The sequence below is a fragment of the Pseudophryne corroboree genome, chromosome 3, assembly GCF_028390025.1.
Source record: "Pseudophryne corroboree isolate aPseCor3 chromosome 3, aPseCor3.hap2, whole genome shotgun sequence".
In the NCBI taxonomy this organism is placed as follows: Eukaryota; Metazoa; Chordata; class Amphibia; order Anura; family Myobatrachidae; genus Pseudophryne; species Pseudophryne corroboree.
This window is the reverse complement of record NC_086446.1, coordinates 304,221,851-304,249,263: the sequence shown is the minus strand read 5'-3', so window position 1 is coordinate 304,249,263 and position 27,413 is coordinate 304,221,851. Positions and strand designations below refer to the sequence as shown.

Here is a 27,413-nt window from a genome sequence, read left to right as displayed (position 1 = left end):
GTCAAAAGCAGCAGAGAGATCAAGGAGAATAAGTAGTGAGTAATGACCTTTAGATTTAGCAGTGACCAAATCATTCACTACCTTAGTCAGTGTTGTCTCTGTGGAGTGTTGGCCACGAAATCCTGTCTGAAGTGGGTCCAGTAGGCTGTGTGAGTTAAGAAAGTGTGAGAGATGGGACGGTAGTTTGAGAGGTAGTTAGGGTCAGAGTTTTTTTTTTCAGAATGGAAGTAATCAGTACACGCTTATACAGAGAAAGAAAGATACCAGTAGACAGAGAGAGATTACAGATTTTAGTTGAGGTTGGGATGAGCACAGCATATCCTTAAAACCTGTACTGTAATGCAAGCGTTTGGGAAACTCTGATCTACCAAATCTAGCCTAAGGGGCCTATTTATCACCATCCGCATCCAAGTATGTGGATGTGAAGTGATAAATCGCCCATATTCGCACTGCGATAATTGATTACATCGCACAGATGTATCAGTTATAACATGCTGGGACAGAGCTTGCGAGCAAGCTCTGTTCCTGTGATGACACACCGCAGCATCATCAGGGTATTTTTCAGGAAAAATACCCCAATGTCCTGCTGCCTATGTGCCGCTACCGCCAACATCGTCGCTACCGCAGCTGCCAGGTTGAGCCCCCGTCACGACTACTCCCCCACATGGTAAATATGCTTACCAGTCTAGGGAGTCGGTGATTGCTGCTCCTGCAGGGCTGTCGGGCACCAGATGCTGTGCGCTGCTGTGACTGCGGAGCTGTAAAGTGAGCTGCCATTTGGTGTGTCACATTACTGCACGAGAGGTCACAGCGCAGCACATGGAGGACCCGGCGCCCGGCAGCCTGCAGCGAAACTGCTCCAAATGCCCTTTAATACAATGGGGTAATACTAAAATAATGTGAAAAGGGTGTGAAACACACTTTTTCAAAATTTTTAAATAATGTTAATAAATAGGCCTCTAAATACCTAAGCATATATGATAATTCTATGTAATGTATATACAATGGTATGGTACTCAGAAAAAAAGGTAATAGTACTTTCCTAGAGTTAATATACGATTTATTGTGGCTTCCATATTCTGGACTAGGGGATCTCAACGCCAGTCCCGATGTACCAACAGGTCATGTTTTGTGGATCTCTTAATCATGCACAGGTGAGTCAGACTATTTTGCCGGGCCAATAATTATCCCACCTACTTCCACAAAAGCCTCAAAACATGACCTGTTGGGAAAACTTATGGGTTGAGGTTGAGAACCACTTGGTCATTGTTTGTGATTAGTCTGAATTCAAAGTAGGGCCCAAGGTAGAAATCTGGGCCCTATTGTGGAAACTAGAAGGTTAAATAAGGTCTCTAGTCATAGGTGGTATATGGAACACAGCTGGTACAGATTTCCCATTGCTCCATATACCCTCTCCCTATAGCTGCTACTATTGTTCCATATAGCATCTCCCTATAACTCCTCCTATTGCTCCATACCATATCCCTATAACATTCCAATTGCTTCATACACCCTCTCCCTATAACTATTCCTATTGCTTCATATACCCTCTCCCTACTACTCCCCCTATTGCTCCATATAACCTTTCCTATAACTTCTCCTAGTGCTCCAAACACCCTCTTCCTATAAATCCTCCTATTGCTTCATATACCCTCGCTCTATAATTCCTCCTATTGCTCCATATGCCCTTTCCTATAACTTTTCCTATTACTCCATATACCCTTTCCTATAACTTTTCCTATTACTCCATATAACCTTTCGTATTACTTGTCCTATTGCTCCATATAACCTCTCCCTACAACTCATCCTATTGCTCCATATGCCCTTTCCTATAACTTTTCCTATTACTCCATATACCCTTTCCTATAACTTTTCCTATTACGCAATATAACCTTTCGTATAACTTGTCCTATTGCTCCATATACCCTCTCCCTACAACTCCTCCTATTGCTCCATATACCCTCACCCTATAAATCCTCCTATTGCTCCATATGCCCTCTACCTACAACTCCTTCTATTGCTCCATATACCCTCGCCCTATAAATCCTCCTATTGCTCCATATACCCTCTACCTACAACTCCTTCTATTGCTCCATATACCCTCGCCCTATAAATCCTCCTATTGCTCCATATACCCTCTACCTACAACTCCTTCTATTACTCCATATACCCTCTCCCTACAACTCCTCCTATTGCTCCATATACCCTCACCCTATGGGGGTCATTCCGAGTTGTTCGCACGCAAGCTGCTTTTAGCAGCTTTGCACACGCTAAGCCGCCGCCTACTGGGAGTGAATCTTAGCTTATCAAAATTGCGAACGAAAGATTAGCAGAATTGCGAATAGACACTTCTTAGCAGTTTCTGAGTAGCTCCAGACTTACTCGGCATCTGCGATCAGTTCAGTCAGTTTCGTTCCTGGTTTGACGTCACAAACAAACCCAGCGTTCGCCCAGACACTCCTCCGTTTCTCCAGCCACTCCCGCGTTTTTCCCAGAAACGGCAGCGTTTTTTCGCACACACCCATAAAACGGCCAGTTTCCGCCCAGAAACACCCACTTCCTGTCAATCACATTACGATCACCTGAACGAAGAAAAAACCTCGTAATGCCGTGAGTAAAATACCTAACTGCATAGCAAATTTACTTGGCGCAGTCGCACTGCGGATATTGCGCATGCGCATTAGCGACTAATCGCTCCGTTGCGAGAAAAAAATAACGAGCGAACAACTCGGAATGAGCCCCTATAAATCCTCCTATTGCTCCATATGCCCTCTACATACAACTCCTTCTGTTACTCCATATACCCTCACCCTATAAATCTTCCTATTGCTCCATATACCCTCTACCTACAACTCCTTCTATTGCTCCATATACCCTCACCCTATAAATCCTCCTATTGCTCCATATACCCTCTGTCTACAACACCTCCTATTGTTCCATATAACCTTTCCTATAACTTCTCCTATTGTTCCATATAACCTCTCCCTAGAACGCCCCCTATTGCTTCATGTAACCTTTCTTATAACTCCCCCTATTACTGCATATAACCCCAACGTATAATTCCTCCAGTTGCAATACATAATCTCTCTCTGTTACTCCTCCTATTACATCTCCCTATAACCCCTCCTATTGATCTGTATAAATGATAACCTCTCGATAACTACTCCTGTTGCTCCATATAACCTTTCATATAACTCTTCCTATTACTCCATATAACCTTTCCCTATAACTTGCCATGATGCTCCATGTAACCTCTCTCTCTATGATAAAACAAAGAGTATGTTAAAATTGTTTACTTGTGTGGTGACCATGTAACCAATTACAGTAAAACTGGAATGTAACATGTAGCCTTGCACATCCGTTAACATTCTGTATATGATTTATATATCAATGACTCATTTCTTAGTTGCTTTTTACAGATACATTTCATTCCATTTTTCAGCTATTTCATTATTGTGAGTCACAACAAGAGCTGCCCGCCCCCCACTGCTTGTCACAAGCTCACGTTTGGTGTTTCTGACTCATTGCTGTGATCTGCATGAAAAACACGAGCAGTTGAAAAGAAGCGACATACAATGCAAGAACAATACCAACCAAGTGGAATGGACCTCTTCCCCTTAAGAGGTCAGCAAGAAGTAGAGGGCTGAATGATGTTAAGGGGTGGGATTATATTAAGAACTGGTCCAATAGAGAAAAAAATGCTTATATTCAGCAATGAATAGAAAAGGGAGAAGCAACACTGGGAGAAGGATAAATATATATATATGAAACAGTTATAATCACAGAAGTATAAAAAGGATGCTATATTCTGAGAGTAGGGATTAACATTTAGAGGAAGACCAACAGTAAGAAGAAGTTATATTCATAGGAGAACAGAGAGAGGAGAGGCTTTAATAAGAGAAAGACTAATAGTGGTGTAGTTACAGAGCAGAAGAATAAAGAGGATCATCCATAGAGAAAGGAGGGTAACGCGGAGATCATGACCAATATAAAGAAGAGTGCTTATATTGAGTACAAGTCCAATTGAGAGATTAAGTATTACCTTAATAATAATAATAATAATAGTCATAAAAAGAATAGAAGATGGATTATATGCAGAGGGAGGCCAATGTATAGAGAATGGGTATCACTGAGAAGTGGACAAATAGAAAGAAGATTGTTTATATTTTGAGGAGGACAAATAAAGGGGAGGGGGTGGGTAGTGGTGGTGGTGGTGGTGGGTGGGGGAAGGGGGGTGTTTGCCAACAATAACAATGCCATGTAATGCAATTACTAGAGCTGCCACCACATGATAAAGTTTAAGGGACAGAGCAGAGCTGCTGCACATGGCCAGTGGTAGCAGCTTCTTCTACCAAGTTTACTGTGTGTGTGGATCTGAGTCCTCAATCAGTGCACTGGACCAGAGAGTAGCTACAAGGAAGAAGAGGCAGGAGCCTTAAAATGAGGTGGGAGAATGTGTGCTTAGAAAGTGCAGTACTGATTCTATTATGTTTGTGTGTTTATTATTGTATGTTTAACCTTTTCCTGACCACTTATTTATATTATTTAAATATTTGATACATCCTATACTATAAACCAACTATAGTGTTAAATATTAATACTGTCTTCCATAGAGTATCCAGTGTATAAAAAGACCAATGTTTACATTAATGTCCAGGGTCGTTACTAGGATCTTCTACCACTCCCCCAGACTCCCGCACTTGCTCCAATGTTCTGCAGAGTGGGTGATTGTGGACTGTATTTGGAAACCCCCCTCTAGAAATCCTGCGTTTGCCACTGTAAAGATATGAGGTTATACAGAAACAAGTCCAATATACTGTAGAGAGGAGAAAATGTATGTTGAGAAGAGGTCTAGATGGAGGGGATAGATTATACTTAGAGTAGGACTAGATTCTCACCAAGCAAGACTCATTCCTCACTTCCTGGTCCCTCACTTGCCTTTCCACATCTTTTCCAGCAACTCATCATATCATCACTGTAGCGCAGTAGCTAAATAACAGCATGATATATAAAGAGACAGCAGATGAAGCATTGCCCCTCTCCTGTCTCTATTCTACAAATGTGTTAGTCACTGTGCAACAACACTGAGAGTCCAGTGACAAGAATGATGGTAGGGGAATGGAACACCTTGGGCAGAATGAGTGGGCAAAGCACCGGATATTGGTGGAGGGGTTCTACTCACAGGGAGAATAATAGAGAGAGATGAGAAAAGACAATAAATAGAGCTCAATGGAGAAAATATTCAGTAGAGGAGGCACTACTTTTATAGAGGCCAATTACAGAGGGGCCAATAGCAAGATTAAATGTAATTACATGAAGGTTTTCTAACAGATATTTTAATTATTTAGAACAGAATATTCGTGGTAATGAGTATAGTATCATTTTGTAAAAGAATCAGAGGTACTTCTTACCCCTGCTCTATAGGATAAGGTGTTTTTTGTAATACTAAGCCTTAGGGAGATAAAGTGCATGGAGATAAAGTACCAGCCAATCAGCTAACTGTTACAGGCTGTGTTTGAAAAACGACAGTTAGGAGCTGGTTGGCTGGTACTTTATCTCCGTATACTGTATCTCTCTCCAAGGCTTAGTACATAGACCCCTATGTGTGAGTTTAGAAGAAATCAATCCTTTTTATACATCAAAACACCCTCTGTAGTGCTGTTACACAGTAAGTATATTAGCTCCATGTACAAATATGGCTAATAACATTGTAAGCTCTTGAGGGCCATTTGTGAGGTAATACAAGTAGTTAACTAGTGACAAAGAACAAACAGTACAAACATAATATGAGGTTCTGTTTAATAACAGGGTTAACTCAGTGAGTGGTTTCTGTTTCCAAGATACATGATTGTACAAACTGAAAGGCAGTATTCAGCTTCCTCTTTTTGAAGCTGGTCCTTTCAGCAAAATGTTTTCTTGTTTTGTGTTTATCTGATGGTTCATCAGTCTCTGAACTATTGGGACTTTTTTTATTTTTATTTCTCCCATACTTTTATATCCACCGTGGAAAAGCAAGATGTAGGTATAATGTTATCCTAGGCTTTTGCACATTGTCAGGCTATATTTTGCAGGTGTATTGTACAGGGTGCATTGCATCTCAGGAAATTAATACGTGTCTGTGTGTCACATCCTGCCCAAATATCACTGTGTAGGAGAACTCTTCTGCCATATTCGTGAGTACAACGATTTCCAGCTGTCCCCTGCTTTTCTTTTTTTTAAAACAAAAGACACTTCATGGGATCTAAAGTCATTGTATGGTAGGTGCAAAAAGGGATTATTCTATATAGTGTTTTATACGTAAACTAATGCAGTAATAACACAAACTAACATTATCAGACTTACTGAAAAGCCATTGTGGGCATTATACACAGGTGCAGCAGTATATACATGTGGGCATTATACACAGGTGCAGCAGTATATACATGTGGGCATTATACACAGGGGCAGCAGTATATACATGTGAGCATTATACACAGGTGCAGCAGTATATACATGTGGATACACAGGTGCAGCAGTATATACATGTGGGCATTATACACAGGTGCAGCAGTATATACATGTGGGTATTATACACAGGTGCAGCAGTATATACATGTGGGCATTATACACAGGTGCAGCAGTATATACATGTGGGCATTATACACAGGTGCAGCAGTATATACTGCTGGAAATTTGGTGAGTTTTGATCAGAGATGTGCGGCACTGCCTCACCTGTCCAGAGTTTTGGCTATAAAAATTATTACAATAGTATAAAGAAGATATTTATAATATAGTCTTAGTATTTTTTATATACTTCATATAGTCCACTCTAGCATATACATTAGTATGACTGGAAAGGCTCTGCCTCACCTGCCCTACCTCACCACACGCCACTGCTATCAATACACTAGGCTTCTGCATTGCCACTGGTTCCCATTGATTTGAAAGTCTTCATTATCTTGGATATTAGTTCAGCCTTAGAAATTGCTACTTCAACTACATGGAGGCCAGAGGTCTAATGTGTAAACCTGGGGCCTGATTCAGATGTGGTTGGAGGGTGCATTGCTGTTGCTTACATGGAAGCAAGCAGCAGTGATGCACAGATATGGGTATGCAGCAGGAGACATCAGGTATAAGTAGATGCCTCCTACATGCATTAGTGATCCGCGCTGCATCTTAGGGCGCAACATCAGATCTCCACCTGTCAGCTGCGTGACGCTGCTGCCGCTCCTACATTGAGTGCAGGAAATATTAATTGGGAGATGGAGAGCCTGCCGTTGGCACTCCCCCAACACACCTCAGTTTTGAGAAACAGAGGCTATTGCTGCCCTCCAAATGTCAATCAACTGGTGTCTGCTGCTGTTCTACTTCCGACGACACACGACATGGGCAGCAGCAACAACAGGACATGAATTAGGCCCTTGGTGAAATATGCACAGCAACTGGTCAGCTTCTAGCGGTCATTTTCCACAGCACATTTGTCCATACAGCATTATGGGGCAGATGTATTAAGCCTGGAGAAGTGATAAAGTGGAAGGTGATAACGCACAAGCCAATCAGCTCCATACTGTCAAGTTACAGTCTGGATTTGAAAAATGACAGGAGTTGACTGGCTGGTGCATTATCACCTTCCACTTTATCACTTCACCGGGCTTAATAAATCTGCCCCATAATGAGCTATGGGTTTAATACATCTGCCCCTATGTTACAAGTGAGGTTCCAACTGTAAAGGGTTCACTTCAGTTTCATCCTCAGGACACAAATCCACCAGTGTTGATAAGCGTTGCTGTTTAGTGCTTTGTACACTAATGCTGCAGAGAGACTTTAAAATCAAGCTTTGAATGCTCTGTTAAAGCAAGGATAGAATAAAAGGCTTTGTTTTTACTTCTAAAAAACATTGAAATCCATTTTTCAAATATCAAATAAAAGATAAACATATTTGTTACATTTATCCATCTCTGTTGAACAACACAGTGATGCAGTGATTAGCATGCTGCCTCACAACACTGAGGTTCTGGGTTCAGTTCCCACCAAGGTCCCATCTGTGTTTAGTTTGTATGTTCTACATGTGTTTGTGTGGGTTTGCTCCCACAATCCACAAACATACTGGCAGGTTAATTGGCTTCTGACAGAAAAATTAACCCTAGTGTCCGTATGTACCTGTGGTAGGGAAAATGATAAGCTCCACTGGGACAGGGACTGGTGTGAACGACTAAATGTTCTCTGTTAAGCGCTGTGTAACATGTGTGCGCTATATAAATACCTGTTGATTAATACATTCCTGCAGTAAACCCTCAGGGGCTGGTGTAAAGTTGGATGTAAGAACATTTCCTTTTTGCTGAAACTGCACTTTATGGTGGAAATTTAAATGTTTGAAAAGTTGGTTGGGTGTCTGTTTTTTCCTGTCTATTAGATAGGAAAAAACAGACACCCAACTGACTTTTCAAACAATTGAATATCCCCCTTTCTCTTATGTCCTAGAAGAGCGTTTTTCAACCGCTGTGCCGCGGCACACTAGTGTGCCGCCAGCGGTTGTCAAGTGTGCCGTGGAGTCAGCGGAGTCAGAGCTGCCTTCAGTTCAACAGAACTGTCGGGTAGCGCTGGGCTCTCTTAGCAAGCTCATTCACGCCGCGGCCGTTACCTGTGGAGACGCAGCAGCGTGTTCTGCAGCAGTCCTGGCCTGACAAGAGCACACACAGGAGTCAAGTGCTGCCTGATATGACAGGAAGGGCTTGCATTGTGCAACACACACAGGCGGCCGCACCACCACTTGACAGCTTCCTGCATTCCAGGCCGGCCGGGGATCCACGCAGCTTCCATTCAGCATGGTCACCTTGGCGGCGGCTGGGCTCTGTCACCGCCTGACATCACACTAGTCACACACTGTGTACAGGTGGGTTCCAGGGTTACTGTGTCACGGCGGCTCAGGCTTGCCGCAGCCGTGTCCGGCGGCTCAGGCATGCCGCAGCCGTGACCTATAGAGACGCAGCAGCGTGACATTATAGGTCACACATGCTGTGTTGCAGTCCTGCAAGCCAGCCAGCACGCCTGCATGCCCGTCCCCCAGCCAGCCAGCATGCCCCCCACACACTGCTCAATGCTCTGCAGCGCGAGTGTGACTGTACCTCCCCAGCTGATGAGGTCCCGCTACAGATGACAGGTAGGGACCAATGTGAGTTATTTTTTTCTATAGAGAGCAATGCGATTGTTTTTTCTGTGGGGGCTAGCCAATGAAATTGTTTTACTATGGGGAGCAATGTGATTGTTTTTTTTTTCTGTGGGGGCCAGTCAATATAATTGTTTTTTTTCTGTGGGAGCCAATGTGTGTGGTTTTTTCCCCCGTGGGGGACAATGGTGTGCCTTGGGAATTTTAAAAACTTTTCAGTGTGCCGCGAGTTGAAAAAGGTTGAAAATCACTGTCCTAGAGGATGCTGGGGTCCATATTAGTACCATGGGGTATAGACGGGTCCACCAGGAGCCATTGGCACTTTAAGAGTTTGAGAGTGTGGGCTGGCTCCTCCCTCTATGCCCCTCCCACCAGTCTCAGTTTAGAAAATGTGCCCGGAGGAGCCAGACACAGCTAGGGGAGCTCTACAGAGCTTTTCTAGTTAAAGTTATTTTTAGAGTTTATTCTTTTACAGGAGGCTGTTGGCAACAGCCTGCCTGCAACGAGGGACTAAGGGGGGGAGCAGTGTCCGCCCTGCGGGGTCTTAGCCACTGTCTCCTCTGACTGGAAACTGAGCTCCAGAGGGGTCGGATCGTTCTCCACCACAGGGGACCGCTCGCCCCAGCAGCATGCCGCCAACCCCTTACAGTGCTGAAGAGTGGTGAGTGAGACACTGACCCCCCTTTCAAGCGGGGGGCCGGTGTGAAGATGGCGGCAGCGGGGAGGGAGATCAGTATTAACTGCGCTCCTGTGAAGCCGGTTCAGAGGCACATGGTGCTGCGCTGTGTGGGGCGCCCTGAGCTAGCGCTTAGCCCCACACTGGTCCACAAGTCTGTCGGGGTCTGCGGATCTCAGCCAGCAGGTTTTACCTCAGGCCAGTATAATCTATGTAGAGTGAGAAGACAGCACCACTAAGGGGGCGGAGCTTCTCCTCAGAGCGGACCCAGCAGCGTTCCAGCGCCATTTCTGCTGCGGGGTACACTGGGCTCCACAAGGAATGGACAATGGGGTGTAGAGTAGGTTCTTGATCCGAGGCACCAACAGGCTCAAAGCTTTGACTGTTCCCAGAATGCATAGTGCCGCCTCCTATATCACCACGCCTCCCTGCACAGGATCTCAGTTTTGTAGTTGGTGCTGCAGTAGCAGGCACTTAACAGAGGGGCTGCTCCAGGCAGCCCTAAGAAGAGCTTTTTTTTCTGAGGAAAAAAGTGAAGACTTCAAGGGCAGCAGCAGTGTTACATGTCAGTGGACATTCACGGCTGCAGCTCCGGCTCTCCCCAGCGGCGCTGTACACTCTCGAGCCCTGGTTGCCGGGTAACTACAGCAGGAGGCTCCGGTTTTCTTCTTGTCAGGCACACACGACGGGGGCTCTCCGGGATCACGTGGCCGCGCTTCGGGAGGTGGTAAGTGGGTCCCGCTTGCAGGACCCCGTCTTTATCGCGATCCGGCGCAGTCAGTGGGAGGCGGGCCGCGCGTGCTGGCGGTGGACACTGTGGCAGTACAGGCGATCCCACATGATCACCAGGGCAAGGGACAGGTCAGGTTTTCTCTATAAACCGTTTTATTAGAGCCCGCAGTACCCGGTGGTTTTGCCAGCAGGGGGATAGAGCTTGGACCTAATGCCCCTCCCCCAGCCCCAGGGCGTCATTTTCTGAAAATGTTCCCGCCCTGGAGCTGCATATCTGTCTCTCCCTCACTCCCCGGCAGTGTCTGCGGCGCCATTATCCCTCAGGTCACTGTTCCTGGGAATGCTTGGGCAAATCCTCCTATGTAAAGCCACCTGGTTGTCAGTGCTGTGACTTTACAAGACACTTATGTATTCTTCCTGCCTTTTTTAGTTAGTGTTAGTTAAGAAAGAGTGCATTTAGTCAGGGTTTCCTAGTACAATTACCCTGTGATATACATCCAGTTCTTAATGTGTACTGTTATATCTATTGTTATATAGCTGTGTAAACTAGTTCAGTGCAGTATTATTGTTAGTAATAACCTCTGCATTGTAAAAAATGTGACTATTTGTGTGTGCATTTGATAGCTGAGTGGTGTCCATTTCGTGTCTTTCACTCAACATGCTATCCCTATATTCTATAACCTGAGGGGGCTTGGTGCGTCAGGTTTTATCTAATATAGGATTTTCACAAAGATATACTGTATTACGTATTTTTCTCTGTGATTTAGTCACCATATCTCTCCTTTATCTCTGCTGGTGCTGACTACACTGCGCAGGGGTTTGGGCTAGAGGTATTGTGCTGCTGACAAATTGTACTGTGTTACCTGATACTGCAAGTTATATCATGTCTGCTTCTGAGGGTAACGGTTCTGGGGCTGAACACACTGCCGGTGTTGCTGAAGCCGCAGATACCTATGAGGAGAATATAGCAGCTTTGGGCTCTGGTTCTGGGGGCTCCTTGCCCCCCAGTGGGACGGTGGCAACGGGGGCAAATAATGACCCGCCGTGGGCCGCTTTCTCCACGCTTCTGCATACGCTAGTTCATATACTAACACCCCCTATGGGACCCCCAATGCCAGTACAACCGTTTGTGATCCCTGCAGCTAACCCGCCATGGGCGGACGATTTATCTGCTCAATTAAAGAAGTTGAACCAGTCCCTGACTACTAAAAAGTCTGACCGTCGCTCGCCTACGTCCAAGGGGTCCTCTAAGCGAGCGCTTGTCTCCTCACAATCCACTGCTGTCACTGACACCTCGTCGGATGAAAACGGCACTTACACTGACCCCACAGGTTCTGACTCAGATACGGCTGATGGGGAGGGTGGTTCACATGTGGATGTTCCTGATCTTTTGGAGGCTATTAAGTTAATTTTACAGATTACGGATGATCCCGAGCCATCCGTTCCTCCTAAGAAACCAGATAGGTTCAAGCGTCAGAAGGTGATTAAACAAGTTGTGGCTGAGATCCTGGTCTGTGGATCTGGACTCTAGGAAAACCCTGGAGGTATTCCCTTTTAAGGGAGATATTCTGTTTGGGGAGGATTTAAATAAGATTGTGGCTGACTTGGCTACTGCCAAAACTGCCTGTCTGCCAAGTACTGCTCCTTCTGTGTCGAAGGCTAAAGGTACTTCCTTTCGCCCCTTTCGTCCTTCAGGTAAAGCAAAAGGTCAGGCGTACAACAAGCAGGCCCGCACTTCCAAACCTGGTAAGCCTAAGCCCAAAAGAGCCTGGGCGGCCCGTCAGCCAGCTTCCAAGACAGATAAGCCTGCTGCATGATGGGGCGGGCCTCCCTCTGGGGGATCCCAGGGTGGGGGGCCGGCTTCTAGGGTATACCCAGGAATGGTTGAAGACCACTTCAGATGCCTGGGTACGGGAAGTCGTCACTCGAGGTTACGCCATAGCCTTCAAAAACCGACCCCCTCATCGATTTTGCCAGACAGATGTCCCGTTGGACAAGACAAAGGCAAACACTCTACTTTCGGTTGTACAGACTCTCCTGGATACAGGTGTCGTAGTACAGGTGCCCCTTGCTCAGAGGGGCTGGGGGTACTATTCTCCGCTGTTTCTAGTCCCGAAACCGAATGGGTCCTCCCGGCCCATTCTCAACCTCAAGGCATTGAACAGGTTTGTGAAGGTTTCCAAGTTCCGGATGGAAACCCTTCGCTCTATAGTTCTGGCCTTGGAACCTGGGGACTTCATGGTCTCCCTGGATATACAGGATGCTTACCTGCATATTCCTATAGCAGTGTCTCATCAGCAATACCTGAGATTTGCGATTGGGAACTGCCATTACCAGTTTCGGGCGTTACCTTTTGGTTTAACAACGGCTCTGCGAGTCTTTACAAAAGTCATGGCGGTGATGACAGTGGTACTCCGCCGTCAAGGGGTCAGGATACTGCCGTATTTGGATGACTTGTTAATCCTGGCAAATTCCCCAGAACTTCTCCTGCGTCATCTAGATGTGACGGTCCGGTTTCTGCAAGCCCACGGGTGGCTCATCAACTGGAAGAAGTCATCCCTGATCCCTGCTCAGAGCATGGTGCATCTGGGAGCACTATTGGACACTCACAACCAGCGGTTGTTCCTGTCTCAGGAGAAAGTCCTGAAACTTCAGGACAGGATTCGTTGCTTCCTATCTCGTCCGCAAGTGTCGATACATTCGGCGATGCAGGTGCTGGGCCTCATGGTGTCAGCATTCGACATGGTGGAGTACGCTCAATTTCACTCTCGCCCTCTCCAGAGGCTGATTCAAGCCAAATGGGACGGCCTGCCTCACCGGATCAGGTCTCAAATGATCTCATTGACTCCGGAGGTCCGTCTGTCGCTGCTCTGGTGGCTCCGGGACCAACAACTGTGCAGGGGCCGTCCGTTCTGGATATCCGACTGGGTCCTGTTGACGACAAATGCCAGTCTAAGAGGTTGGGGCGCAGTGCTGGAGCAACACTCCCTTCAGGGGCGGTGGACCAAGGAGGAGTCCCTCCTTTCGATCAAAATTCTGAAGTTGTGGGGGCGGTCTTCAATGCCTTGAATCTAGCCCAGCATTTAATTCAAAACCGTCCTGTTCAAGTACAGTCGGACAATGCCACCACAGTGGCTTACATAAATCATCAAGGTGGCACTCGAAGCCGCCTAGCAATGAAGGAAGTCTCACGGATTCTACAGTGGGCAGAACGCCATCTACCGGCCATATAGGCAATATTCATTCTGGGAGTCCTGAATTGGAAAGCGGACTGTCTCAGTCGTCAGGACGTGCATGCCAGCGAGTGGGGCCTCCATCCTGAAGTGTTTCAACTCCTAGTGGAAAGGTGGGGCCTTCCAGACGTAGATCTGATGGCGTCTCGACACAATCACAAGGTTTTGGTCTTTGGAGCAAGGACAAGGGAACCTCAAGCAGCATTCGTGGATGCGCTGGCGGTACCGTGGAGGTTTCGGCTGCCGTACGTGTTCCCTCCGGTGTCACTCCTGCCCAGGGTAATTCGGAAGTTCAAGCAAGGAAAAGGAATTCTGCTACTCATAGCTCCAGCGTGGCCCAGACGGCACTGGTTCTCAGACCTGCAAGGCCTATCGTCAGAGCGTCCAATTCTACTTCCACAACGCCCAGACCTCCTCGTTCAGGGCCCCTGTGTCTACCAGGACCTAGCCCGGCTGTCTTTGACGGCGTGGCTCTTGAAGCTTCCGTCTTAAGGGCTAAAGGGTTTTCTGAGGCGGTCATTCAAACTATGTTGCGGGCCCGGAAACCGGCTTCGGCTCGGATTTACTATAGTGTCTGGCATTCTTACTTTGTTTGGTGCGCATCTAACGATTATGACGCTTCCAAGTTTAGTATAGCCAAGTTGATGGCTTTTCTTCAGCAGGGCCTGGTCTTAGGCCTGCGTCTGGCCTCCCTCAAGGTTCAAATATCTGCCTCGTCGGTGTGGTTTCAGAGGAAAATTGCAACCTTACCTGATGTGCATACCTTTACTCAGGGCGTGTTGCGTATCCAACCTCCCTATGTCCCGCCTGTGGCTCCTTGGGACTTGTCGGTGGTTTTGGAGGCGTTACAAGAGTCTCCGTTTGAACCTCTTGGTTCTGCTGACCTCAAGTGGCTTTCCCTTAAGGTGGTGTTTCTGCTGGCTATTGCTTCAGCTAGAAGAGTGTCGGATTTGGGTGCCTTGTCCTGTAGTTCCCCATATCTGATATTTCACCGTGACTGGGTGGTTCTTAGGACTTGTCCCGGCTATCTACCTAAGGTGGTTTCTTCGTTCCACCTTAATCAGGAGATTGTAGTTCCAGCACTTGTTTCTCCTGATCTGTCTCCCAAAGAGCGGTCTTTGGATGTGGTACGGGCTCTCCGTATCTAAGTGAAGAGAACTGCTCCTATTAGGAAATCTGATTCTCTTTTTGTTGTGTTTGGGTTTCACAAACGTGGCTGGCCTGCTCACAAGCAGACTCTGGCCAGATGGATTACAATGGTGATTGCACATGCTTATGTGAAGGCTGGTCTCTCTGCTCCTGATCACATTAAGGCCCATTCTACTCGGTCTGTTGGACCTTCTTGGGCGGCCCTTGAACAATTGTGCAAGGCGGCTACGTGGTCCTCTGTGAACACGTTCATAAGGTTCTATGCCTTCGATACTGTCGCTTCCCAGGATGCTTCCTTTGGACGCCAGGTTCTTGTGCCCGCTACAGTGCATCCCCTCCCATAAGGAACTGCTTTAGGACATCCCCATTGTCCATTCCTTGTGGAGCCCAGTGTACCCCGCAGCAGAAAACGAGTTTTATGGTAAGAACTTACCTTTGTTAAAACTCTTTCTGTGAGGTACACTGGGCTCCACAAGGCGCCCACCCTGACGCACTTAGCTTCTTTGGGTTGGTATGGCATTAGCCGCTGACACGTGTCCTGTCGTGATAATGCTGTGTTGTGGCTACTAACCGTTGTCGTCTCTTTTCCTGCTACTGCATTGGACTGGTTAACTAAAAACTGAGATCCTGTGCAGGGAGGCGGGGTGATATAGGAGGCGGCGCTATGCATTCTGGAAACAGTCAAAGTTTTGAGCCTGTTGGTGCCTCAGATCAAGATCCTACTCTACACCCCATTGTCCATTCCTTGTGGAGCCCAGTGTACCTCGCAGAAAGAGTTTTAACAAAGGTAAGTTCTTACCATAAAACTAATTTTTCCTGCCTGCACAGCGCTGGATGGAAGAACAGGTCCCTCCACAGCAGCTCCCAACTGTCAGCTCCAACTGTCAGTACAAGGGCCCTCATTCCGAGTTGTTCGCTCGTTATTTTTCTTCGCATCGCAGCGATTTTCCGCAAACTGCGCATGCGCAATGTTCGCACTGCGTCTGCGCCAAGTAAATTTGCTAAGAAGTTTGGTATTTTACTCACGGCTTAACGAAGAAATTTCTTCGTTCTGGTGATCGGAGTGTGATTGACAGGAAGTGGGTGTTTCTGGGCGGAAACTGGCCGTTTTATGGGTGTGTGTGAAAAAACGCTGCAGTTTCTGGGAAAAACGCGGGAGTGGCTGGAGAAACGGGGGAGTGTCTGGACGAACGCTGGGTGTGTTTGTGACGTCAAACCAGGAACGGAACTGACTGAACTGATCGCAGTGGCAGAGTAAGTCTCGAGCTACTCGGAAACTGCAAAGAAATTTCTGATCGCTATTCTATTCGCTATTTTGCGAATCTTTCGTTCGCTGTTCTGCAAAGCTAAGGTTCACTCCCAGTAGGCGGCGGCTTAGCTTGTGCAAAGCTGCTAAATGCAGCTAGCGAGCGAACAACTCGGAATGAGGGCCAAGGTACCAGGGGGCTGTAGAAGGGGGAGGGGAGGCTGTAAACCGACTGTGTCTCCTATTAAGGGCACAGTCTGCGCTGACAAGGGGTCTCCCTTTGCTGAAAGCTCTGTGTGTGGGTTGGCTCCGATCTCTGTGTCTCTCTTGCTATTCTTGGGGGGGAAACTCTGTCTGCCCCCACCTGTGTGTGTGTGGAGTGTTTGATGGTCTCCTTTAGCTATGTCCAGGGACACTGTGTCATATGCTGCAGAGGATTTATCCTCCCAGGATGATCCCATACATGTAATCAGGATAGCACTGATTTAGCACAGATACCAGCAAGGGAACCAGAGTGGTTTTCCTCTATCAAATCTTGGATTTCTCAGATTTCTGACAGGATTGCAAGTAATGAATCTGCAACCCAGGTATTACAGAGCTCTATGGCAGTATGGCCTGGTTCTGGTACCTCAGGACGCCCCGTTATATACCCCGACAAACGTGCGCATGTGCATGTCACACAAGACGACACAGATACCGATTCTGACACTACAGATGGTGATGGGGATGTGTTGCGGGGGTCCGCCTCTCTTGCAAAGGGGGTGCAATTGTTGATAGAGGCTATCAGGGATGTCTTAAATGTTAATGATACCACACCTGAGCAGGTTGAGGAGGCTTTTTTCACTGAAAATAAAAAAGCCTCGCTAACCTTCCCTGCATCAAAGCAATTGAATGCTTTATTTGAAAAAGCATGGGTAAACCCTGAGAAAAAATTCCAGATCCCTAAAAGGGTCCAGGTGGCATTTCCTTTCCCTGAGGAGGATAGGAAAAAATGGGAAAACCCGCCGATTGTTGACGCCTCTGTGTCCAGACTCTCAAAGAAGGTGGTTTTACCTGTTCCAGGATCTACCACCTTAAAGGAGCCGGCTGATTGGAAAATTGATAACACGCTTAAATCAATGTATACTGCTTCAGGGGCCATATTATGTCCCACTATTGCTACTGCATGGATTGCAAAGGCAATAGTAAAGTGGTTGGCTACCTTACTTGAGGATTTGGATACGATGGATACGGATGACGTTGCATTGTATTTACGCAACATACATGATTCTGCAGGTTTTATGCTAGAATCCATGAAAGGCTTGGGTTCCATGGCTGCGGGAATATCTTCCATGTCTGTTTCAGCTCGTCTGGGAATGTGGCTGCGCCAGTGGTCAGCCGACGCGGAATCCAGAAGAAGTGTGGAGTCCCTGCCCTATACAGGTCAGACTCTCTTTGGGGAAGATCTAGATGCGTGGATATCCACCGCTACAGCGGGTAAGTCTCCGTTTCTTCCCTCAGCAGCACCTACTCCGAAGAAATCCTTCTCTTCATCTGCAACGCAGTCCTTTCGGCCTAACAAGCCTAGAAAGGCCAGAACTTCCAATATCTTCTTTAGGGGAGGTCGGGTTAAGTCCAAGAAACCTGCCGCTGTAGGTTCCCAGGAACAAAAGCCTGCTTCGGGTACGCCAAAGTCCTCCACATGACGGTGGACTGCACGCCCCGGTGGTGGGGCCAGTGGGACCGAGACTCAGACACTTCAGTCATGTCTGGGTATCGTCCGGCCTGGATCCCTGGGTGGTAGATGTTGTGTCTCAGGGATACAGGCTGGAATTTCAAAGTCTCCCTCCTCATCGCTTTTTCAAGTCAGGCTTATCAACTCTGTTGGAGGACAGCACTGTACTACAAGACGCTGTCCAAAAGCTGGTATGCGCACTGGTCATTGTGCCAGTACCACCTCACATGCTGAACAATGGTTACTATTCGAACCTTTTCGTTGTACCAAAACCGGATGGTTAGGTCAGGCCCATTCTGAACCTAAAATCATTGAACCCCTTTCTAAAGGAATTCAAGTTCAAGATGGAGTCTCTCAGGGCGGTGATATCAGGTCTGGAAGAAGGGGAATTCCTGGTATCCCTGGATATCAAGGATGCGTGCCTCCACATTCTGATCTGGCTGCCGCATCAGGCTTATCTCTGCTTCGCATTGCTGGACTGTCATTTCCAGTTCCAGGCACTGCCATTCGGCCTCTCCATAGCACTGAGGGTGTTTACCAAGGTGACGACGGAAATGATAATTCTCCTCCGCAAGCAGGGTGTGAACATCATTCCATATCTGGACGACTTGCTGATAAAGGCATCGGAGAGGCTGTGGCAGTCCATTGTTCTCACAACGCGACTGCTCCAGAGTCACGGTTGGATTCTGAACCTTCCAAAGTCACATTTGGAACCAACCCAGAGGTTGTAATTTCTGGGAATGATCCTGGATATGGAAGTGCAGAGGTTGTTTCTTCCGCAGGAAAAGGCGTTGGTGATACAAGCCATGGTCCGGGATGTCCTGAAGCCACTACGGGTGTCGGTTCATCAATGCATTCGCCTATTGGGAAAGATGGTGGCCTCTTACAAGGCTCTCCAGTACGGGAGGTTCCACGCTCGGACCTTCCAACTGGATCTCCTGGACAAGTGGTCGGGATCTCATCTCCACATGCACCAGAGAATTAGTCTGTCGCCAAAGGCCAGGATTTCACTCCTCTGGTGGCTCCAATTGCCTCACCTTCTGGAGGAACGCAGGTTCGGGATTCAGGGCTGGGTCCTTCTAACCACGGATGCGAGCCTTCGGGGCTGTGGAGCAGTCACTCAAGGAGTAACCTTCCAAGGACGGTGGTCAAGCCTGGAAGCCGGCCTGCCCATCAACATCCTGGAACTAAGAGCCGTCTACAACGGTCTTCTTCAGGCGGCCCCTCTTCTAAGAAATCGGGCCATTCAAGTGCAGTCGGACAACGTAACAACAGTGGCTTACATAACCCGACAAGGCAGAACGAAGAGCAGAGCGACAATGTCAGAGGTGACAAGAATACTCCTCTGGACAGAAAAGCACGCGTTAGCGCTGTCAGCCATCTTCATTCTGGGAGTAGACAACTGGGAAGCAGACTTCATCAGCAGACACGATCTCCATCCAGGAGAGTGGGGACTCCATCCGGAGGTGTTCAAGGAAATAACAGATCTTTGGGGTTTACCCCAAATAGACATGATGGCCTCTCGTCTCAACAAGAAGCTTCGACATTATTGTTCCAGGTCGAGGGACCCATAGGCAGTGGCCCTGGTGTCTCCGTGGGTGTTGTTCCAGTCAGTTTACATGTTTCCACCACTCCCACTCATCCCAAGAATCCTAAAGCTCATAAGGAGAACAAGGGTTCAAGCGATCCTCATTGCCCCAGACTGGCCAAGAAGGGCTTGGTACGCGGATCTTCTGAATCTACTGCAAGAAGAGCCGAGGCCTCTGCCTCTTCGGGAGGATCTGCTGCAGCAGGGGCCGTTCGCCTATCAAGACTTACCGCGGCTAAGTTTAATGGCATGGAAGTTGAGCTCCTGATTCTTGCTCAGAAGGGCATTCCGAAGAAGGTTATTCCTACCCTCATACAGGCTAGGAAACGGGTAACGTCTAAACATTACTATCGTATTTGGAAGAAATATGTCACTTGGTGTGAGTACAAGAAGTTTCCTATGGTGGAGTTTCAACTGGGACGTTTCCTCCTCTTCCTACAAGCAGGAGTGGATATGGGCCTGAGTTTGGGTTCTGTGAAAGTCCAGATTTCAGCCCTATCCATTTTCTTTCAGAAACAATTGGCTGCCCTCCCTGAGGTTCAGACCTTTTTGAAGGGAGTTCTGCATATCCAACCTCCCTTTGTACCGACTACGGCGCCTTGGGACCTTAACGTGGTGTTGCAGTTCCTCCTGTCGGATTGGTTTGAACCTCTACAGGACGTAGAGATCAAATTTCTTACATGGAAGGCGCTCACTTTGTTGGCCTTTGCTTCTGCTAGATGTGTGTCCAAGCTGGGGGCTTTATCATGTAAAAGCCCTTACTTGATCTTCCACGAAGATAAAGCTGAGCTCCGGACTCGTCAGCAGTTTCTTCCGAAGGTTGTGTCGGCATTTCATATCAACCAACCTATTGTGGTGCCAGTGGCTACTGACTCCTCAATTACATCAAAGTCCTTGGATGTCGTAAGGGCTCTGAAGATATATGTGAAGAGAACTTCTCGTCACAGAAAGTCGGACTCTCTGTTTGTCCTCTATGATCCCAAGAAAATTGGGTGTCTTGCTTCTAAGCAGACTATTTCTAGCTGGATTAGGTTCACTATCCAGCACGCTTATTCTACTGCAGGGCTGCCCTGTGTCCAAAATCTGTTAAGGCCCACTCTACTCGTAAGGTGGGATCTTCCTGGGCGGCTGCCCGGGGTGTCCCGTCAGTGCAACTTTGCCAAGCTGCAACTTGGTCTGGGTCGAACACGTTTGCCAAGTTTTACAAGTTCGATACTTTGGCCTCTGTTGACCTCAAGTTTGGTCAAGCAGTATTGCAGGAGCCTCCGCGCTCTCCCTCCCGTATTGGGAGCTTTGGTACATCCCCATGGTACTAATATGTACCCCAGCATCCTCAAGGACATAAGATCCTCAAGGACATAAGAGAAAATAGGATTTTGGTTACCTACCGGTAAATCCTTTTCTCGTAGTCCGTAGAGGATGCTGGGTGCCCGCCCAGCGCTTCGTTCTCCTGCAAATGTTATTTGGTTCAGTACAACTTCGTTTTAGTTGAGTACTGCATTGTTACTTGGTAAGTAGTGTTTCAGCTGTTGCTGAGTAGTTCAAGCTAGTTGACTTGACGTGCCTTGTATGTATGAGCTGGTATGAATCTCACCACTATCTGTGTATAATCCTTCTCTCGAAGAATGTCGTCTCCTCGGGCACCGTTTCTAGACTGAGTCTGGTGGGAGGGGCATAGAGGGAGGAGCAAGCCCACACTCTCAAACTCTTAAATTGCCAATGGCTCCTGGTGGACCCGTCTATACCCCATGGTACTAATATGGACCCCAGCATCCTCTACGGACTACGAGAAAAGGATTTACCGGTAGGTAACCAAAATCCTACTATTTGTCTTAAAAATCTATGCCTAAGTGGATTCGGGATGCAGTCAATTTACCTACAATCAAAATCCCGACCCTCAAAATACCGACAACGATTGACCAATGGTCAAAATACAGACAAGGTCAAAATACCGACATGGTCAAAATACCGACATTAAAAATGTTGACATGGTCAAAATACCTAGAACCAGAGCCAGATTTACACACAATATATAAGCCAAAGGGTGTATGTGGGCATTATACACAGATGCAACAGTATAAACTACTGAAGTTTTGATCAGAGATGTGCGGAAAAGATAAGGCACCTCACTTGCCATAGACTTTTTACTCCAGAGTTTTGACTATAAAAGCGATTACAATAATACAGTACAAAGAAGATATTTTTTATTTAGTCTTTGTAATTTTCAGATACTTTATAAAGTATATATATAGTAAAAACTCTAGTGCAAAAGTTAGTATGACAGGAAAGGCTCTGCCTCACCTGCCTCACCTGCCTCACCCCACTGCACATCACTGGGCAGAGCGGATCATAGATGTTGCATGCCAGAGTTGGCAGAGTAGAGTAAGGGTATTCCATGTAAGGCCATCTCCTGTAGTAACATATGCGCTTTCTAGGAAGGTTATCACTTGGTTATCTAATTAAAGTTCTAAAGACTTGTGTACTGTAAAGGTAGCATTTACCTATACCACTGCCAAGCAACATCTACTAGCGTAAACCCAGCACGTATATTACTGTTTTGTTCTGGCTTCAACCTCTCACATGTACCACTTTACTCTCCTGGTGTAAAACTGAAGTAGGAGAGCCCATAGGTAACAGTGACCACAATATGGTCACATTCAATATCAGTTTTCATAAGCAGTCCTATACTTGCTCAACTAGGACTCTAAACTTTAGCAAAGACAACTTTGACATGATGAAGGAAGCGTTAAGGGACATTGAATGGGAAATTCTGTTTCAAGGGAAAATACTACAGAGAAATGCGATGTATTAAAATCACTGCTAATTAATAATACTCGTAAATTTATTCCCACCAGCAGCAATAAAAGGAATAAAAATCCCAAAACAATGTAGTTTAACAAAAAAATAAAGGAATTAATGGACAAAAAAAGACGAGTATTTAAAAAATACAAATCTGAGGGGGATGCGGAGTCATTTCAACACTATAAGGACTGTAACAAAATATGCAAAAAAGGAATAAGAGCGTCTAAAGTAGAAACTGAAAAACTACTAGCAAAGGAAAGTAAAGCGAATCCCAAATTTTTTTTTAAGTACATCAACAGCAAGAGACTAAAGAAGGAGAGTATAGGCCCTTTAAAGGACAAGAGGGGAGTCTTAATCAAAAATTATAATGACATAGCAAACAAACTAAACAAGTTTTTTTCAACGGTATTTACCAGAGAGGACCAAATGCTGGGTCTAACACAAAATCTCAACAAAGATAATGTCCCACTGCTAAATGCTAATTTATGTGAGGAGGTAGTCTGTGACCGATTAAAAAAGTTAAAGATTAATAAGTCACCTGGTCCCGATGGAATACACCCGAGGGTTCTTATGGAGCTTGTCACGGTCCGGCTCTCACCTGTCTGGTCCCTTTAGAGAGGTCCAGCTGGCGGAGGTGCGGGCTGCTGGCGCCGGGCAGGGTGTGCTGGGAGGACAGGCAGGGGCACTGTTTGGCAGCTCAGCAGACTGGCAGCATGTTCCTCCGGCAGGGGTTAGCAGTGCTGCTGTGGAACCAGGGCTTCTGTGTACAAGCTGGGCTGTTTTCCCGGTGGCCATCTTGGATGTGGGCAAAAAGCCTGTCTTGCCCACACTTCACCAATTTATCACTTTCCTGTGGTCAATTAGCTCTGAGTAGCTGCTATAAGACAGGAAGGCCTGGAGGAGGGAAATTGCCAGTGCAACGTCTTTCACAGTATCTGTGAAGCCAGTTCTCTGTGCTCTCGCAGCGTCTCCAGTGTCAGGTTCTTGTTACAGCAAATTACCCAAGCCTCCTGATATAGCCTTATGCAGACTGACGACTCTGTTCCTGTGTCCTGCCTAGCTACCTGTTCTGGACGCCGCAGTAACCAGCTTTCGGAATTCCTCCTTTAAAGTACTGGGTCACGGTTCCGGTATCCTCAGCCACCCGCTAACCTACAGTAGTATTTCTATCCGTCCTGCTCGTTTGTTATTCAGAGATCCATGGGCACCAGAATCATCTTCCCCAAATCCGGATCCACAAGAATCCTCAGACGTGACAGTTTGCACTGGCCACATGGATCCAGGAACTGGACAGGATTCTGGCTCGGATCTCCTACACAGCATAGCGAGGCGTCTGGAGGGATTGGAAAATTCCCAGCGACATTTGGCGCAGTGCCTCCAAGAGATATCCACTTGGCAGGATTCCATCCAGGTTAGGCGCCGTGGTCCGCGATGTCCTCGCGGCCCGGCGCCTAGCAACTAGGGATGCCGAGCGTGCTAGCCGCCGGGTCCCTAGCAACGCTGGGATGCCGTGCGCGCTGAGCCGCCGGCTCCCTAGCAACGCTGGGACGCCGGGCGCGCTGAGCCGCCTGGACCCTAGCAACGGGGACGCCACGGGCGGACCGCGCTCCCCGTTGCTGGGTCAATCAAGTTAACCACACATACACTTGTCTTCTGGTCGTGCAGCAAGGCAGCTGCACTGCATTTATGCTAATCAGGCTCTGAACATCTGATTGGAGGACTCCCTGTTAAATACCTTCTCAGTGCTTCACACAGACGCCGGTAATAGCTTCCTGCATGCTGCTTAGGTTTGCTGAACGTCTGTTCCAGTCCTGCTGTGTCCGGTCATTCCTGTCCTCAGAGTTCCTGAATCTTGGAGTTGTCATCTCATCCCAAGGAGTCTTCTGGTCCTCAATTGCCCGCAATAGTCGCCAGAGGATCTCGTGTGGTTTTCGTGAGTTGCGGCTCTGCCGCGTGCTGCGGCCTAGCCCGCTTCATTTTGTATTCTGTTTCGGAGCATTTGCGGAGGTTTCCGCATCCACAAGTCCTCTCCGGAACTCGGCGGTGCCGGGTAGGAGAGTGGACAAATGGGTATTTTGGTTGTCCTTTTCCCTGGCGGTTTTCCGCACATATTCTAGTTTTAGGTTAGTTTGTAGCCCCTGGCTTTGTTGTTTAGTTAGAGGGCCCCTTGTTATCACCCTGTCTCGGATTTCTCTTTGTCTCCCATTAAGACCTGAGGGGGCATCGGAGTTGGGCAGACGTAATCCGCCCTTCAAACGCGGCTGCCATGGGCTCAAGCAACCATAGTCTCGCAAGAGATTTCTGACAGCACGGGCGAGACAATGGAGTTAGGGCGCCAGGGGCTATTCCCGTTCCCGCTCCCTTTCCCAGCATTACGTTCCAGTGCTCAGGTCCTTGCTATAAGATCTCCCCAGACCAGAGTGCTGGAATCATAACATTACCGGCCATACCAAAACTTAAAATTAAACGGGGTTTAATTTTTTTCTCATTCTGTTTTTGTGAGAGTTTATCGGCCTCATGAATCCGACAGGTTTAGGGCCAAATCCCGGTCAGCTCTTAGTCAACCAGATTCAAGAACTTACTCAGATGGTTCAGGATCTTTCTCTTCGGGTGAGATCGCAGGAAGATCTTTTGCGAGCCTCCCCGAAGGTAGTCCCTGAACCAAAGATGCATTTGCCCGACCGTTTTTCCGGTGACAGAAAAGATTTTTTTAATTTTAAAGAAGCCTGTAAGCTTTATTTTCATTTAAGACCTACATCCTCTGGTACCGAATCTCAGCGGGTTGGGATTATTATTTCTTTACTCCAGGGGGATCCTCAGACCTGGGCATTTGGTTTGTAGACGCCTTTTTTAAGTCATTAGGGCTCTTGTATGATGACCCAGATAGAGAGGCGTCCGCTGAGAGTCATCAGCGCGCTCTCAAACAAGGTAGAAATCCAGCGGAGGTTTACTGTACCGAGTTTCGCCGTTGGTCGAACGACTGTGGCTGGAATGACCCGGCCCTGCGCAGTCAGTTTCGCCTCGGTTGATCTGAATTTATTAAAGACAGTCTCCTCCAGTACCCCGCTCCTGAGACTCTCGATAAACTCATGGAGCTTGCTATAAAGATTGATCGTCGACTCCGAGAGCGGAGGGCTGAAAGAGGAACAACTGTAAGGTCTAGTCCTTGTGTTTATACCTTCCCAGAGGACGTCGAGGAGCCCATGCAGATAGGTCTCTCCCGGCTGTCTCCTGAGGAAAGAACCAGAAGACAAAAATCCGGTCTTTGTTTGTACTGTGGGGATAAGGGACATTTTGCTCGTAACTGCCCGAACAAGTCGGGAAACGCTCTGACCAGGTGAATTGTGAGGGGGTTCACTTAGGTCTGCAGCTTATCTCCTCAAACAACTCTCTATTAGTCCCTGTTAAGGTTTCCTTTGGCAGCCTCAGTTCTTTGATGTCGGCTTTTGTCGACAGTGGAGCTGCAGGAAACTTTATGGATTTAACTTGGGCTAAGGCCTTAGGCATTCCACATTTACCGTTAGATAGATGTATCACCATGCATGGCTTAGATGGGGGTCCGCTTTCCAATGGAGTAATTACTCACCGTACACCTCCAGTAGTACTTACAGTAGGAGCCTTACATTCTGAAGATATTGAATTCTACCTTACACATTGCCCGGCAGTTCCTGTTGTTTTGGGTCACCCTTGGCTTGCCTTTCATAATCCCACCATTGATTGGCGGTCCGGGGAGATTTCCCAATGGGGTACTTTTTGTGTTAAAGAATGTATTTCGTATCCAGTCAGAGTTGCAGCAGTCGTCCCAGAGCTCATTCCTGTGGAATACCAGGAGTTTGCCGATGTCTTCTCCAAAGGCAATGCGGACATTCTGCCTCACCATTGGCCCTATGATTGTGCAATTGAGCTAGTTCCAGGTGCCACTTTGCCTAAGGGGAGATTATATGCCTTGTCCGGGCCAGAAACCATGGCCATGAATAATTATATTCAGGAAAGCCTAAAGAAGGGATTTATTAGACCATCGAAATCTCCTTTAAGTGCTGGTTTCTTCTTTGTGGAGAAAAAAGATGGCTCGCTTAGACCATGCATTGATTTTAGGGCTCTGAATAAGATCTCCGTTAAAAACACCTATCCTTTGCCGTTAATTTCTGTGCTTTTTGATCAGTTACGTTCCGCCGTGATTTTTTCTAAAATTGACCTTAGGGGAGCTTACAACCTCATCCGAATTAAATCTGGGGATGAGTGGAAGACGGCTTTCAGCACTCAGTCGGGTCACTATGAATACCTGGTGATGCCGTTCGGCCTGTCAAATGCTCCGGCAGTTTTTCAAGACCTCATTAACGATGTTCTCCGTGACTTCCTAGGGAAATTCGTGGTCGTTTATTTAGACGACATCTTGATTTATTCTGAATCGATGGAACAACATGTTACCCAGGTGCGTCTGGTTCTTCAAAAGTTATGCGAGAATCAATTATATGCCAAGCTGGAGAAGTGTGATTTTCACATCACAGAAGTATCTTTTTTAGGGTACATAATTTCTCCCCAGGGATTTTCCATGGAACCGAAGAAGCTCCAGGCCATCCTTAATTGGGCGCAACCCACTAATTTAAAAGCAATTCAGCGCTTTTTAGGGTTTGCGAATTATTATAGGCGGTTCATTCATTCTTTTTCTGACCTGGTTGCTCCCATAGTAGCTCTGACTACGGGCGAGACAACGGAATTAGGGCGCATGGGGCTATTCCCGTTCCCGCTCCCTTTCCCAGCATTACGTTCCAGTGCTCAGGTCCTTGCTATAAGATCTCCCCAGACCAGAGTGCTGGAATCATAACAATCCAAGCCTCTCTAACGAATACTACTCCTGCCCGTCGACCGGAGTCACAAGTTTCTCAGCCCGTCCTGGCATCATTGGGGTCATCACCGTCCTCTCTCCGTTTGCCAATCTCCAACAAGTTTGACGGGAACTCTAAACTCTGTTGTGGATTCCTTAATCAGTGCAATGTGCACTTTACGTTACAGTCAGCCAATTTCCCAACGCAAAAGGCGAAGGTGGCGTACATAGTATCCTTACTCTCAGGGGCAGCCCTGGAATGGGTCTCACCGCTCTGGGAAAGAGATGATGCTCTGCTGAGTG

At 47.2% G+C, this 27,413-nt stretch overlaps 1 protein-coding gene across 1 annotated transcript in view; it reads left to right on the top strand.

The window, feature by feature from the left end:
* Window positions 1-27,413, top strand: part of ZNF831 (zinc finger protein 831) — a 222,945-nt gene that overhangs the window by 14,588 nt on the left and 180,944 nt on the right. The window contains exon 2 of the mRNA XM_063963143.1: window positions 3,443-3,624. The gene's annotated coding sequence lies outside the window, so the exon portion shown is untranslated. The remainder of the gene's footprint in view (window positions 1-3,442; window positions 3,625-27,413) is intronic.